Source organism: Phasianus colchicus, chromosome 5 (genome assembly GCF_987193195.1).
Source record: "Phasianus colchicus chromosome 5, bPhaCol1.hap1.1, whole genome shotgun sequence".
NCBI lineage: Eukaryota > Metazoa > Chordata > Aves > Galliformes > Phasianidae > Phasianus > Phasianus colchicus.
The window spans coordinates 6,569,130-6,584,841 of record NC_143440.1 but is presented as its reverse complement, the minus strand read 5'-3'; the positions used below and the strand labels follow the sequence as shown (position 1 = coordinate 6,584,841).

General features: G+C 36.5%; 1 long non-coding RNA gene across 4 annotated transcripts in view; it reads right to left on the bottom strand.

Moving 5' to 3' along the window:
- Positions 1–387: 387 nt before the first annotated feature.
- Positions 388–15,712, bottom strand: part of LOC116237899 (uncharacterized) — a 64,475-nt gene continuing 49,150 nt past the window's right edge. For 2 of the 4 annotated variants that reach the window (XR_016467228.1, XR_016467229.1), the window contains exons 7-8: positions 1,496–1,541; positions 388–757 (exon numbers count right to left, since the gene is read on the bottom strand). This is a non-coding gene — a long non-coding RNA (uncharacterized LOC116237899). Of the gene's footprint in view, positions 758–1,495; positions 1,542–7,616; positions 7,684–15,712 lie in introns of all 4 variants that reach the window. The other 2 variants (XR_016467226.1, XR_016467225.1) reach the window with 2 other exon arrangements.

Here is a 15,712-nt window from a genome sequence, read left to right as displayed (position 1 = left end):
CACCTAATATGAAATCCTACTGAGTGCAGAGAAATTAATTCAGCTTTGTTTCAGTATGAGGACACTGTATGCACCTGTGCTCAAGAGGTTCTGTTGAAAATAGTTAAAGACCAATTGTATTGTCATGGTTCAAAATTCCTTGTATTTGTTCAGATCTTGCTGCTTTTTTTGATATCAAGGACAGCTACTGGTGGGAAATCATATATCGTTTATAAATGTGTGTCACATAGTTCAAATACTCATTGCCTTTAGTATAAATGCATCAAATTCTGCTCACACTTAAACATCAGCTGAATTCATAGAATAGAATCATAGATTCACCAAGGTTGGAAAAGACCTCCAAGATCATCGAGTCCAACCTTCCACCTGCTATCAATATTTCCCCACTCAACAATGTACCTTAGTACAACTAATGTTAGTTGGGATGGTGCCCAAGCCAGGAGAAGTGGAGTCAGGACATATGTGTGTTATTTTAGTCACAGCACATCTGTTCAGTAATGTTCCTTATCTATACCCAACACTTTAAATAACATTAAAGTTTCTATGTTCATGCACAGTTCAATATTGATTTATTATTTTTTTTAAGTACACTCGTCTTAAAATTTTCTCTGTTCTGAAACTGGTGGTTCTTCTTGCAGTTGTAGGAGCAGTTGAGGTTTTTTTTGGTTGTTCCTTAAAGAAAAACACAACACAGATGCAGTAACCACCAAGAAGGAAGGATGGCCTTATTCATTTCTTACGCAACACAGTTGTAGTTCTGAAAAAAAAAAAAACAATGGGTATCAATGCTATCTCCTACCTGTCAAACACTACTATTCTAGTAGTATATGGAGGTAGATGCAGCAGCCTGTGAAGATGGCCTTGCTACAGGCTGGCAGCATGCTGGTGTGCTGGACACACAGGAGAATCAGGGACTTCATCAGCACTTCAGTCCTGATGCTGCAAAGTGCTTTGCACATAATTAACTTTAAACACATGAAGAGTTACATTAATCTGCTCAAATCTACTGAAGTGAATTAAGCTAATGACATGCTTACACTCGGCATTTTACCCTGAGCTTAACTCTTTGCTCCTGTGGGATCAGGCTTCCAATCCCCAGTCTCTGCAAGAATTTCAAGATCTGAAATGGGATTGAAAAAGGAGAGGCCGAAGACATGCAGCTCATATCGTGGCTCTTCTGTATTCAGCAAAGTACTGCATTTCATCAGGGCGGTAAATCTCTCTCTTTAAAATTTCAGAAACAGAGGGATCTACAGCAATGAGCTATACAGTGGACAGGCTTAGGAGATACTTAAAGTATTCTCCCTCAACTCTGTCAGTTTCTCACTCAGGTGAAAGCCCAATAGCTCAGCCTAACTCAGGCACCATTACTGTGTATACACCACAAGCACTTCAGTCATTAGAGATACCTGTCTCTATTACCTACTTATAAACAGTGACATCTTCACTTGAAGAAAGCAAAGATCTCAGACATAATGGAGATCAAAACATTTACCTTCTTGTGTCCAAATTCTTTCCTGCTGCAGCATCAGCTGCTCTTCCTGTAAGAAAATGGGTGGAAAATGAATCAGGACAAAACATCTCTGCAGGACAAAAAGGCTTGTTAGAACAAACCATTTTCAAGATTTTAGTTCTTGTAAAGCAAATGTTTTGGTGTAAACACAGTTTTCTGCCAGAATCATTACCAAAATGCCTTTAAATTCTGCAGTGCCTGAGTTAAGCCATCCAAACTCAGATACACATTCACTGACAAAAACGCAGTTGTGTTAATGTAGTCAGATATACTTGATTATATAATAACTCAAATGAATGATGATATTTTTTCTCACCTTTTTTTCCCTACCATGAACTCAGTAATATCACCTTGAAGTGAAAAACCACCACTGCAGAGTTTCTGGAGCATGATTTCTGATCCAGCACTGCAACTACTGCTGCAATAACTAAGCCAGACAGAATCAATGCATTATTAGGTCGACTCTCAGTCCCATGACATTTTAAAAGTCAAGGCTAAGTTCCACAAAAAGAATTTAAGGACTTTAAGTGAGACTTCAGTTGTATTCCCAAGGGTCAAAGCAAGCCAGGTGATCTGATTTTTCTAAGTTGAAAGTAAATGGAGGAAAAGTTAATGAAGCAAAAGAATCTCCTCAAAAGCACTTAGCACAAGGTGTTATTGTTCATGCTGTTTCTGCAGGATTTGCAGCACAGACAGTGCGAAACTGTGCCATCTCTGAGATCTGAGAAGCAGTCTTGCTTGAAAGAGGCACTTCTGGCCATGCTCACTCTGATGGAGGTATGGTAATAGCAGCATAGGCACAGCAGATATCCCACATACTACAGAAATATAGTAGACATTTGAAAATATAACCTTTCTTATTGACCTATACACTGAAATTTTGAGTAGTACCCACAGCTCAAGATAATGCATTTCATATTTTCTACTCACAATGACTACTTAGAGTCATTATCCTTTTATTTTCCCATCCTTCTTTCCATGAAATAAATAACATGCTAAAATAACAGAAATGGGGAGTTTACAATTTCACAACTTTGTGGCATTACACAGCAGAGAAATAGTTTTTATCCAGCCACAGCTTATGAATTTCTTTCAAGAAAAGGTTTTCTTATGCTCCATTACCTTGAACTGCTGCATTCTTTTTTATTTTAAGAACATGCTGTGGTTTTCATAAGCGAGTGGTGATTCTTATTAATAAAAATGCCTGTCACACAATACAACTCTGACTGAGGTCTGGTGATAGAAGCTCTATTGATTCCTATAGGAATTATATTTCCATTACTCCATTAAGAACAAATTAAAAAGAGAACCAGTGCTGTTTTTACCATGAGTGAGTGGCTTTTGAAATGGCAGAGAAAACTCGGGTGTCCAAATTATATAAAAGAGATTAAGTTCTATAAAATTTTCTGTTCATTTTTCTATTAAGCAAAGCATTAATTCTTCTGTCTACTTTACACCATTTAAATTAAACAAAATGAATGAATTCCAACCACAGAGAATCTCTGTGAGGACTGTGCCAAAAATTGAGCTGATGCTAGGGATAATTATGCCTACAGATTTCATCTTTAAGACTATTTGTTACAGAAAGAGAGCAAGTATGCCTTAATTTACAGAATGTATGTTTTTACCTGTTAGTAAATATTGATATTATTTTTATGAGCTCTAATGCCAAACAGCTTTATTATGGGGAAGAGCTTATTCTTATTAGATCCCAGATGTAGCAATGCATAAGATACTTACATTTCTAATTTTAACATTTATGTTTTATTGTAGTCAACCTCATAAATGAAACGTCTCTTTTAGAAGACAGTATTTTTACCTTTGAGCCTAATGTACCATTTTTCTAAGTCTGAGGCAAACCGCCTGAGGTGTTCATTTATAGCAGAACAGAAGGCAGATTAATGCCTTGCAGTTTTGTATTCTTCCAAAACTCTGCTCTTAGAACAAATCCATCAGAAATCATCTGCATTCATCAAAGGAATTATCTGTCCTCTCTGAAGTTGGATTTGATTTGACCATTAAAATTAAATTACTCTATTGTTAGGAAAATTTCTGCTCCAGTGCACTTGCTCCATCATCTTTATCCCAAAAAGAGACAGAAGAGTCTTTAGTCTTTTTTTATTCAAATAAAGGGAGAGCCTACTGGGGAGACTTCATCTCAGGTAGGATATTAGAAAAAAATTATCTAAAATATTGATCAGGAGCTAGAACGGGCAGCCAGGGAGGTGGTTGAGTCACAGTGCCTGGAGGTGTTTAAGAAACATTTAGATGTTGTCCTAAGGGACAGTGGGGAGATATTGGTGATAGATTGCACTGGATGAACTTGGAGGTCTTTTCCAACCTTGGCCATTCTATGAAAAGTAGTCTTGTGAAGTGCCCTGGTACACAGCCATTGCCTGATGACAAATGAAGTCAGGTACCATAGCATGGAATATCCTTCTTTTAAAACAGCATTCCATGAAATTTCTGTGGATCGGCAGAAACATGGCCCATACCATAGTGCAGAATAAGCAGAATAAACATCCTTGTCATATAAGGAAAAAAAAAAAGTTACTTTTTTTACTTTGCTTGAATTGGTTCCAATATACTGAAACTAGTGCAAAGTATTGTGGTTGCATGCACACAAGAGTTCACCAATTTATCAGTATAAACAATAGGCTTCATATACTTTGTCATGTAGGTCTATGGCAGGGAGGTATCTTCAATTTGCTATCAGCTTCTGTAATCAGGATTTACTGTAGAAAAAGAAGACAAAGGACTAGCAGTCTTTGTCAAACTAACCCCAGATACAAGCTCTTTCAAAAGAACTGTTTACAATGGAAACAGAATCAGTGTCAGAATCAGTTCAGTATATGAATTGGTTTTCTTCAATAAAATGTAAAGGAAATCCCAGTTATTTAGACAGTAGTTTTGAATAATTTTGTTGTATTTCTTACAATTATGAAACTAATGTGAGTCACTGTTGCCTAAAAAAAAATATATTAATAAAAAAATCGCAGTATGAGAAGCTCCAATTTCTATAAATGTTGAGTAGTAGACATAGAGGGAAAAAAAAAAAAAAGAAAAAAAGAGTTTTTTGTATATTTTTTGTATATTTGTATCTTGAAGTGTAATAAATAATTGCAGATTTGCCCCAGAGCATACATTTTCTCTGCAGGAGCTGAGTGTTAGTCATTCAACAGGGAAGAAATTTGTTGCTGCTTTAAAGATTGTTGAGAGACAGACAGCTAAGCCAAAGATTAGACTTGGTGCCACGGTACATTGTTCTGATATTGCTTTCATTTGCTACAACTGAAAATAAAGATTTATTCATCGTGTCAGCTTCAGCATTTCTCATGACAGATAAGTGATACCAAATTGTGGGATTAGTGCCATTAGAAGTTGTTAATAATGGAACAGACCAATTTTTAATTGACTGAAGCACTTAATGGGTGAAAAACATTTAATTTTATGGTGAACTTTCAGGAAAGGCACCCAAAGGGAACAGCAAGAGATGATATGATGAAAATATGAATCATAAATAAGAACTAAAAGAAAGAATCAAATAGTAGATATTGACATTTTTGATTAATGATAATATTAACAACTTTCAATTTAGGATCAGTAGTTAAGAATGTCATGAGCTTCCTGTCTGTGGCCAGCTAAAGAGTCTTGCTTTTATAATCAGCAACTTTCCCTACTGGTACAGCTGGTTAAAATCAAAATCACTATATTAAGTACTGCTGAATTATGATGAGTTCCCAGAATGCAAAGTCACACTACTGTTGTTTTATCCATAGACAGATCTATAGATCTGAATTGATCTGGAGACATTCAGCAGTCAGTCTCAGGCTGAAATTTGCTGCAAAGATAACCAGAACCAGGAAAGTAAGAAAACAATTGTCCGAAGAGTTATTTTATCATTCCAGCCAGTTTCCAAGGTTTTGCATTTTTTTAATCTCATTCAGAATTCAGAGAAAATGTTGTTTTTTATTTATTTATTTTTAAAGTTATCAAAATAGAAGAAGGTACAAGTCATCTTGATCTTGTATCTTTTTTATTACAGCACATTATTTTGCTGTTGGACTAGATGATCCTGAAGGTCTTTTCCAACCTGAGCAATTCTATGATTCTTTCATTATCTCAAAATACTTTCTAAATTGTCTGTATGGTCTGATGCTTTGTTCAGGTGTTACTGGTGATGAGTGATAAATCAGACACACATGCACCGTTCCTATTATTTGCAAAGAAAATGAATGTATAACTTTATCTAGTGGATATCACCTGGCAATATATCAAACAATTTGTTGTTATAGAAAAACAAAATTTTCAGTGTCCTGATTATCTTATCACACTTCCATATGCCTAGAACTAGCTATCAAAAACAGAAAAATCAACTAACCAACCAACCAAACAACAACCACAAAAAAAACACAACACAAAATTCTCCTACTCAGTGTCTGCTGTAATATATGCAATCAGGGGATAGGATTCCCTGAGTTATTGCTGTGGGCCTGTTTATCCTATTATCACTGTATATCAACTTGCTATATGTTCCCCTGCTTTTAGGACTAAAATCCATCTGAACTTAGGTTTTTACCCCAAAGAATTCACAACACAACCACAGCTGTTATGTACCTAACAGATCCAATTAGACTTTTTGACTTTTTGCCATTATTCCATCCACAGAAAAGTTAAAGTAAGATTATGGCGAAGATCCTCCAACGTGCCAGTCAACCATGACAGTATAATGTACTGAGTTTGACACTGATCCCCTGGTGCACCCCACTCGCATCTTCCACACCATCACTTCAGCTCTGGAGTGCACTTCTGAAGCACCTCTGTTTGTTCCCCTTGTGAAGTATTTGTTTGCATTAGGGCCACCTCAAACTTCACTGAGGAAGACTCAAGTGGAGGATGTGCCACAACCTCACTGATGCACACCAGCTGCCAAAGCCTCTGATGTGCACAGTTAGTCTGCAGAATTTAGAGAAATTCAGTTGATTTTGAGTTATCAGCACCAATTGTTTCACTCTGGAATTCTCTTCCTATCGTGCTTTTCTACTTGCCAACATAGATGTGGCCTGAAAAGCCACATAGTATCTTATTGAATTCAAAGAAATTTTGTCTGAGCATTGAAATTTGATACTATGTCATATAAAGATAGCAGGAATTTTGGCTTGACTTTAGGGTTAAGGAGATCAAGCTTTGAGTAACCATTCTGCACAGTGGTCATAAGTATTGTATTCAGGGTTAATTACAGATGAACCTGAAAAAGCAATGTAGTTAAAACTTCATGCCATTTTAGCTTCAATAAAAATGATGCAGTGTGAACTTGGAAACAATTAAATGTGACTTCTATAGGGATAAATTCCTATCTTAAAAAGTCTTGCAGAGGCTATTGCACTTATTTAGCTCAGTATAATTTGATTTCATAGCCATTTCTCAGCTTCTGCCCAAGAAAAAAATAAACATTACAAGAGTTAATAAAAGCAAAGAAAAAAAGAATAGGACTGTTATTCACTTGTACTTCTTCCTCGAATCGCTAAATGCAGTGATGGAAGATCAATAGGGGTGATTTCTAGGGATAATTTGTTTGGGTTTTTTTAGACTTTTCCATAGCTACACTGGAAGGATACCAGTTCAATTTTAATACTCTAAATTTTTCTTGAAGTTAACACAATAATCGCAAAAGTTAATTAGTGTATAGAACCTGCCACTTTTCTGACCATTGTCTAGGACTTAAATCTAAGATAGCATTCTCTGGCTACTGAATTTAAAGGCGTTTTCACTTGGATCGTCAGTGCTCTGAAATGTGAGCTTTGCACTGAAGGCACTTCATTCTTACAGCTAGGAAGTGGCTTACGTGCTGTACAGAGAGAGTTTAAACAGGACTTTGGCGATGAGAATTTCTGCTCAGCAAAATGGAAATTTTCTAAACTTATTTCATTGGAAAATAGAGTCATTCAGCTCCAGGGGTGTGATACTGGTATAATAGTATAGTATAATATTCTTAAACATATTTTAAATCTAATGAGTAAGTTGAAATTGCTGGTACAACAGAGAAAGCTTTTCTTTATATAATGAATTTTTGAAAAATAAACTGTCAAATTATGTTACTTACCTTGTCCAGTTTTATTCTTCATTTCAAGAAACATTTGACAGATGAATAAGATCATTCCAAATGCACTCTAACAAATGAAAATTGGAATGTTATGCCTTTCACTCAGCTATTTGTAGGTTAATTTGATTCCTAGCTATCTTGTATACAATGCATTTAAAAGAAGAAGAAAATATTATACATGTTTTTTTGAAGAATAGAACAAGTGCTTGAAAGCTGTAATTTAGGTAAAGTGTACTAATGATACATAGTGGAAATATGAAGGTTTTCTTGTTAAAGGCTCACAACATTTTGTTTGTATTCCATTAACAAACATGTGCTTTTTCCACTATATCTACTTAAAAATATGTTTTATAGTTCCTTCGAATATTTTCTGTGCTATCTTGGCATCAAGAAACAAAAAAGTTTTATAGCTGTGTAGGTAGCTATTTCCCAATGTTTGATCCCACTGAAATTGCCTTACTATTGACAGTATTTGTTAGTGTCAACAGTGACCCAAAGGAAAAGGAACAAACACTGAACTGTTATAAATGGAATAGCTTGTATATGGAAATACCATATATTTAGTCTGGATGCTATGAACATCTATTTTATATATTTCAGGTATGCATTTGAGTGACATACAATCTAGATTTTAAATATCAGTCCAATTACAATAAATTAAAAAAATCCTGATTAAAATCAGGTTAATAATGACAGGACAGATATTCTATTCTTTAGTTTTTACCATTTAAGAACAGAAAAAAAAAAAAAAAAAACAAGATTAAGGTAGCAGTATATTCATTAAATGCCTATAATGCATTAGCCTTCAGCTACTACTGAGTTGAAATCCAGATGTGGTGGTGGTTAAAGACCTGGCCACTTGGACCATCTTTGTACTTTCTTTTTCAAGCAGAAGTATCTATTACTGGAGAAAAGTCTTCTATATTTCACTACAATTAGTTTGTTTCACCTGAGGTAATACAAATGAACTGGCTTCCTTTATTAAAGAAAACTTTATTGATTTCCTATCCTAATTTTGAATGAATCACACCTTTTCTGTTATTTCTTCAAATACTTTCCAGGAATGAAATTATTTCACTTATTTCCTGGAGCGTATCAATTCTCACAGAAACAAGAAATAGTATGCATCTCAGCATCAATAAATGGAAAAGCTGTTTTTTTATTTTTGCATATAATGACAGAATTCATGTGAAAGGGAAGGAAACATTGTCTCATTTGTCTTTGAGAATAGATTTACAGGCTGGGTATGCAACTTGACTCTAAGGGCTAGCTGTGCCCTCAGATAACTTTTAAGGACAATGGTATCTGAATTTATCTTTTTCATAGTCTTTTAAAAATAAAATATGATAAACCTGGCTTGAATTAATTATCTGCTTTAGAAATATGATAATTTATGGCATGGAAACATAAGTTTATCTCGATTAACTGTAAAGGAAATCTAGGAAAATAACTAAGCAGTAGCTCCAAAGAAACAGGAAATAGGCACAGCAACAGTATTACTCTTATCTTCATATTATTTATGAATAGAAAAAGGCTGCAGAACTTCCTTTTTTATTGAAAATTTGGCAGCATTGAAAGTAAAAAAAAAAAAATCATGTCACTCTTGCTCAAAATAAGTGATTATATCAATGAATCTTTTTGATACAGAGCAGGAATAGATAAACTTTTACATATTGTATGATTTTTCCTCAAGATGTTTCGTAGCAGAATGAACCAGAACACCCTCTAAAAATTAATTAATTAAATAAATAAATAAAAATTCACCAACTCTAAGGATGAAGAAAATCATCAATAAATATTGGTATTCAAGATTGCACTCATATCTATAAGTCTGATTGTTGGAAAAAAGCCAATAAACCTTTGTTTTTGACAAGAAGAAAGCAATTCTGGAAAGACAGCCAAGGCAACTGACCTTTCACTGGCACAGTGAGAAAGCTAATCACGTAAAAAAGCACTAAGTATAGTTCTGAGATTTTTGTTCAGATTTACCTTATGCTCTAGAAGACAGTTCCCAATGGGATAATCACAGAATCACAGAATGGCCAGGGTTGGAAGGGACCTCAAGGATCATGAAACTCCAACCCCCCTGCTACATGCAGGGCCACCAACCTCCCCAGTTAATACCAGCCCAGGCTGCCCAGGGCCCCATCCAATCTGGCCTTGAACACTTACAGGGATGGGGCATCCACAACCTCTCTGGGCAGCCAGTTCCAGCACCTCACCACTCTCTCTGTACAGAATTTCCCTCTGACATCCAACCTAAATCTCCCCTTCCTTAACTTAAAACCATTTCCCCTCGTCCTGCAGTTATCTACCCTTTCCAAGAGTTGATTCCCCTCCCCTCTGTAGGCTCCCTTTAAGTATTGAAATGCTGCAGTGAGGTCACCCCACAGCCTTTCTTTTCTCCAGGCTGAACAAGCCCAGCTCCCTCAGCCTGTCTTCATAGGGGAGGTGCTCCAGTCCCCTGATCATCTTTGTGGCCCTCCTCTGGACCCTCTCCAGCAGCTCCCTGTCTTTTTTGTACTGGGGGCTCCACACTTGGACGCAGTACTCCAGATGGGGCCTCACAAGAGCAGAGTAGAGGGAAACAATCACCTCCCTGTCCCTGCTGGCCACCCCTCTTTTGATGGAGCCCAGGATACCATTTGCCTTCCAAGCTGCAAGGGCACACTGCTGGCTCATATTAAGTTTTTCATCTACAAAGACCCCCAGGTCCTTCTCCACAGGGCTGCTCTCAAGGCCCGCTCCTTCCAGTCTGTAGGGATGCCTGGGATTCCTCCGGCCCAAGTGCAAAACTCTGCACTTTGCCGTGTTGAACCTCATCAGGTTCACCCGGGCCCACCTTTCTAGCCTCTCAAGGTCCTTCTGAATGGCATCCCTTCCTTCCACCGTGTCAACCGCACCACTCAGCTTGGTGTCGTCAGCAAAGTTGCTGAGGGTGCACTTGATTCCATCATCGATGTCATTGATAAAGGTGTTAAAGAGAACCAGTCCCAAGACCTCTGGGTAATGGGGTCTAATGTACATGGCTCTCCCCATCTTCTTTCTTAGATGTCCTTTAGAGAGGCTTTCAGTCTGTAGGATCCCTACCCCAGAGCCTATACTGGAAGCCTGCACTCCTAGGGTACACACTGGAGATCGGTGTCTCCTCTTTGCTTTTATGTTTGTCCTCATGTACCCAAATGCAGAACAGAAACATGATCTCAAGGAATGATGGCATCTGAGGAGCTTCTACAAGCCGTTTTGTGACTACTGTACAACTGCCCATAGCGACTTCTTCTGACAAATATACCTAACATGGCAATTTCAGGCCATTTTCAGGTTATTTTCTCTCCTTAAGGAAGGAAAATATGGGAGATGACCACTACACCCTTTCTGCACTTGGCATGTTATGGTGGTAGTGAGCACTTGCATAAAGCCTGGTCACCTGCCAGGAGAGTCTGGGCAGATAAACTGCAGTTCAAATAAGTTCTGGATCTGGCCAAACTACAATATTCACTTAGAATTAGTGAATTGACTGGAGAAAAAAAGAAATTAGATGACAACTCTTTGGCAGTGACATTTAGCTCTTTATGAGCTGCTAATACTTATTATCGTGTAGCAAGCACTGCCATTACTGGCACATCTGCTCTCCTTAGACAGCTAAATGAATACGGAAACTGGGATGTGTTTTCTTTCTTTATTGTTGTTTTCTTTTAATTTTAGTATCTGAATGCTGAATGATTATAAAATACTGATGAGCAAGATTGTACTGCTACTACAGTCGTTCTTATTTTTAGAGAGACAGCAAATTTCCCATTTAAATTGCAAAGTTTTTCAAGTGCCAACAATTACTAAAGAAGTTTTATCACAAAACCCTGGAGTCAGTATCACTCTGAAATAGAAATGAAATGTGTGCATTGTGCTGTGTTAAAAACTACAGGAGTTGGAGACATAGCAGGGGTGAAATTTCAATAGGGTTACATTTGAATTCCCCTATTTTGTATTGAGTTTGTTCCATCAATCTTTAAATTCAAAGTGTTTCTTAGTAACTTAGATCTATTGTCTGTGCATCTCTCAGTGATAATTGAAAATTTTTTTCTTCCTTAAGTTATATGAAGAATAATAGCAGGTTATATACATCACTCTACTCAGTCTTCAGGAAATTGTTTAATATCATAAAGAAATTTAAGTGAAAGATTTAAAGAAACGAGACTGTTTTGCTTTCTAGCACTTGATTCATATAATCATAGAATGTATAGAGTTGGAAGAGACCCTTAAAGGCCATCTGGTCCAACTCCCCTGCAATGGACAGGGACACCTACAGCTCTATCAGGGTGCTCAGAGTCTGATCCAACTCAACCTTGAATGTCTCCAGGGATGGGGCACCCACAACCTCTCTAGGCAACCTGTTAATGAGGCTGAGAACTCAAACGAATCTAGACAATTATTCAGTGTTCATGACTATTTGTAATTATAAGAGTATAAGGATATGGAAAAAATAAAGAAAGGTAGCATTTACAACACACCTGTTAAAATGCTTTAATCAGAGTCAGGTCATTGGCCTAGACAGCCAGGTATATCTTGTATCAAGAGTTCTGAGATATGTCCTTTTGCTACAGCATTCTATTACTTATGCCAAAACAATAAGTTGCCTCCCACAAATACGACAAAGAACTGAGAGCAGTTCTCAACACTTGAAAATTCTGCCACTGGTATAAGCTCTTTGCTAAGTCACATCATTTAGCACATGATTTATATTCCTCCTGAAAATTTCTTGAAGTAAGTGCAAGTACAAATGCAGAAACGCATTGGTTTGTTTTTTTTTTTTTCTGTCATTCTCTAAATGTAGCAGTTAAATGATATAAATTACTAAGAAGGTCTGTAATTTGCACTGGAGTCCAGACTGGGAGTTGAAAGCATTTGCTAATCTGTGTGATTTCAGAGCTTGCAGCTCTCCATAAAATCCAAGCCACACGGAGCGCACTGCTGGACTGGTATATAAAGCATTATCATACAGCCAATATAAAACATGACAGAAATAATAACCTTTTTATGTGCGAGCAGAAATATCTAGGGGTGGACAGGGCTTACATCAAGTGAAATAAAAAAAAAACCCTGTCTCTGACTAATCATTATCAAAGAATCCTGAAAGCTAGATTAGATAGGGTGGATTTGTTTCCTTTTTTTTCCTGTTTTTTTTTTTTCTTTCATTAATAGATAATGATAATAATTATAGTAGCAACAGTTCAAAAGGTTAGCGTTTTTTACTGTGTCCCTCTCTCTGATAAGTTATTTGAGCAGCCTGAAAATGTATTTCTTTACCAAAACAATACTCATCTTTCCTACCATCATCTTGACCATCTCTTTGCAGTGGTTCATCTCAGAGCTTTGGGAAGATAATAGCTCTGCATGACTGTCTTTTTTCCCCTGAACTTCTCCATCATTGAATCTGAGTGAAAACATCCATTCAGCTTTTTCAGACTTCTGGAGACTTGATGGTTTCATCTGCTGGCCTCTTACCAATGAGTTCTCTTGACTGTTTACTGTGATTACTTACATTTCTTGGTATTTTTTAAGCCTTCTATATTTATCTTAGCTGGGAGGGCATAGAGTTAAACCTGAACTGCCTCCTCATCGTCTTTCCAGTAAAATATTTTACTGGATTTAAATAACAACTTTAAACATTTCTATTCCATGCAGCTCCATCTATTTACAGATGATTTTTATGAAAGTCACTGTGGGGAAATCAGTGTTGTTCATCTGTCATACAAAATGTAGCTGTAACACATTTGTTGCTTCATTTTAACTTTGGCTGTTCTCTGAACAGAATCTCCAGTATTGCAAGAAGTGGGAGTGTGTTCTAAAGTCAGACTTGTGCTCCTTGACTACAGGAGCTGGTCATGTCTAGTTCTTCAGAGAAAGACTTGGTGTAGCCCTGACTTAGTATTATTTATGAAGTAAATACAACTGGAGATTTCAGAATGGAATTTTATAATCAATAACGTTTTCATTTTTATGTTGAAAATGCAGTGAGTACCTCTTAAGTGTATGGTTTCAGTATATGCCACAGACAGCAGAAAGAATTAGTGGTTATTAAGAAAATCAAAGACGATTTTGATGACATCATTTTAACACGAGGACATAAAAAACTATTAGTCCTTAATTCAGCCTATCTGCTCTATTTTTTTATGTCACAATTCAATCAGTGAATAAAAATATGCATAAAGAAAGAAAAAAATATTATGCAATAGATATTTACTTGAAATATTTCCAACTTTCCAATTTAAACAAACACAAGAACAATAATTGTAAATCCAGCAATCAGCACACAAGATCAGAACATGATCAAAATGGTAGACAGACCTTCTCTAGACTTCATCTGCTCTTCAAGCAAGGCTGTGTCCCCCAGCATTTTGAGAGACCCCACACTCTCCCCCTTTTTTTTTCAGATAAAGAGAGCTCAGGACTGTGTTTCTTTTGGGGATAAAGATGATTGAGCAAGCTTATTGGAGCATGCTCAGTTTTCCTAACATTGACCAGTAGACCTCATAGAGAAAAATCTCTTAACCACATTAGACTAAGGGATAGATTCAATGTTTTTTATAGATTAAGAGTTTGAAATTAGTTGTTACAAAAATCTGATAATGTTTGTTGATGATGTATATATGTATATATCTATGTATATGTGCATACATTTCCCTTACTCTGGAAAAGAAAACAGTAACATCTCGTAGGAGTTTTTGTAGTCTGTAGGATCCTCTTCACCCTCATAGAATGCTGGTGAAGCCTTCTGGTCCTACAGCCACTGGAAAATTGCTTGGTATGGCAGCAGAAAACCCTTCCCAGCCAACTCAGTAATGGTATCAGACTAACATCTGGCTTAGCACTGCCCATCACTCTTCATGAAAATGTAAATGAGGAAAGGGGAAGAGAGAGGATGGATTTCCTACAGAGCTGAACTTTGAAGGATGAAAAAAGGCAGAGGTGGTCTTTCAGAGAGCCTTCTGTCACCTACTACTGAATATTAAAGAATGAATTGGGATGAATCAACAAGATTGAAAAGAGAAAAAATTTCACACCTGTCATGTATGCTACCATAATTAATACAGTCTCATCCAGAAATAATCCAGCCACGTGATCATAAACCAAAATACCTATTTCTATATATTCCCCAAAATTGCTATTGCAGATCTGAATTATGAAGAAGCAACTGTTTTAATGCCAGATAAAACTTAAATTTGAGTGTCTAGCAACATCTGAAATTTCATTGTGTTCAAGAACCTCAAAGACCTAGATGGGATAAATGCTAAAGTCCAGCTCAGATAAACCATTTGCATTGCTGAATAGAAATGGCTTGGATCTCACAGGAGGCAGACTGCGTGCACAGAGAAATAAAAGTACTCAATAGCAAAAGCTGCACAGCAAAAGCTATACAATTCTTCAAATCTTTATCTGTTCTTATGGGGAAGTGACCACACCAGTTTCTGAAAGGAATTTCCACTGACATGAAATTGAGTTAAATTCACTGAAAAAAAAATAGAAACAGACCTGCAGGGAAATTAAGAATCTGTTTTAAACACGATCTATTTTTATACCACTAGTTTAACATGATTAATTATTGCTCATGGAAGCAAGAATCTAAAAATGGAGATTGATTTTCTCCATGCACTACTCAATAGGAAGGAGCTCCTACAGAAGTACCCAGTCTCAAAGGTCCTGAAATAAAGAAAAGAATTTGTAATGGCTCAAATGGCCCAGAGCATCTTCAGACTTGTACTTAACATATGTCGTGTGCATTTGAGTGCACATGTCCAAAATGATAGGGTTCTACTTGCTGTAGATTGAATAACACTGTAACTGTGAAACAGTTTAATTCTTTCACAAGATCTCTGGGCTTTTGCTCTTGAATTTTTTGCAAACCTGTTCCCACTAGATAAGACTTCATTCATTTCTTATGAGTGGAAAAGAAGTGGAAAATGCATTCAGTCACCTCTATGAGTTCAGATTTGTAAATTAGAATATATGTATGTAACATATATATAAGTAAAAAATACATATATATGCACACAGAAAAAACAAAATAAGGCAATTGCAATTAGACCATCCCTTCTCTA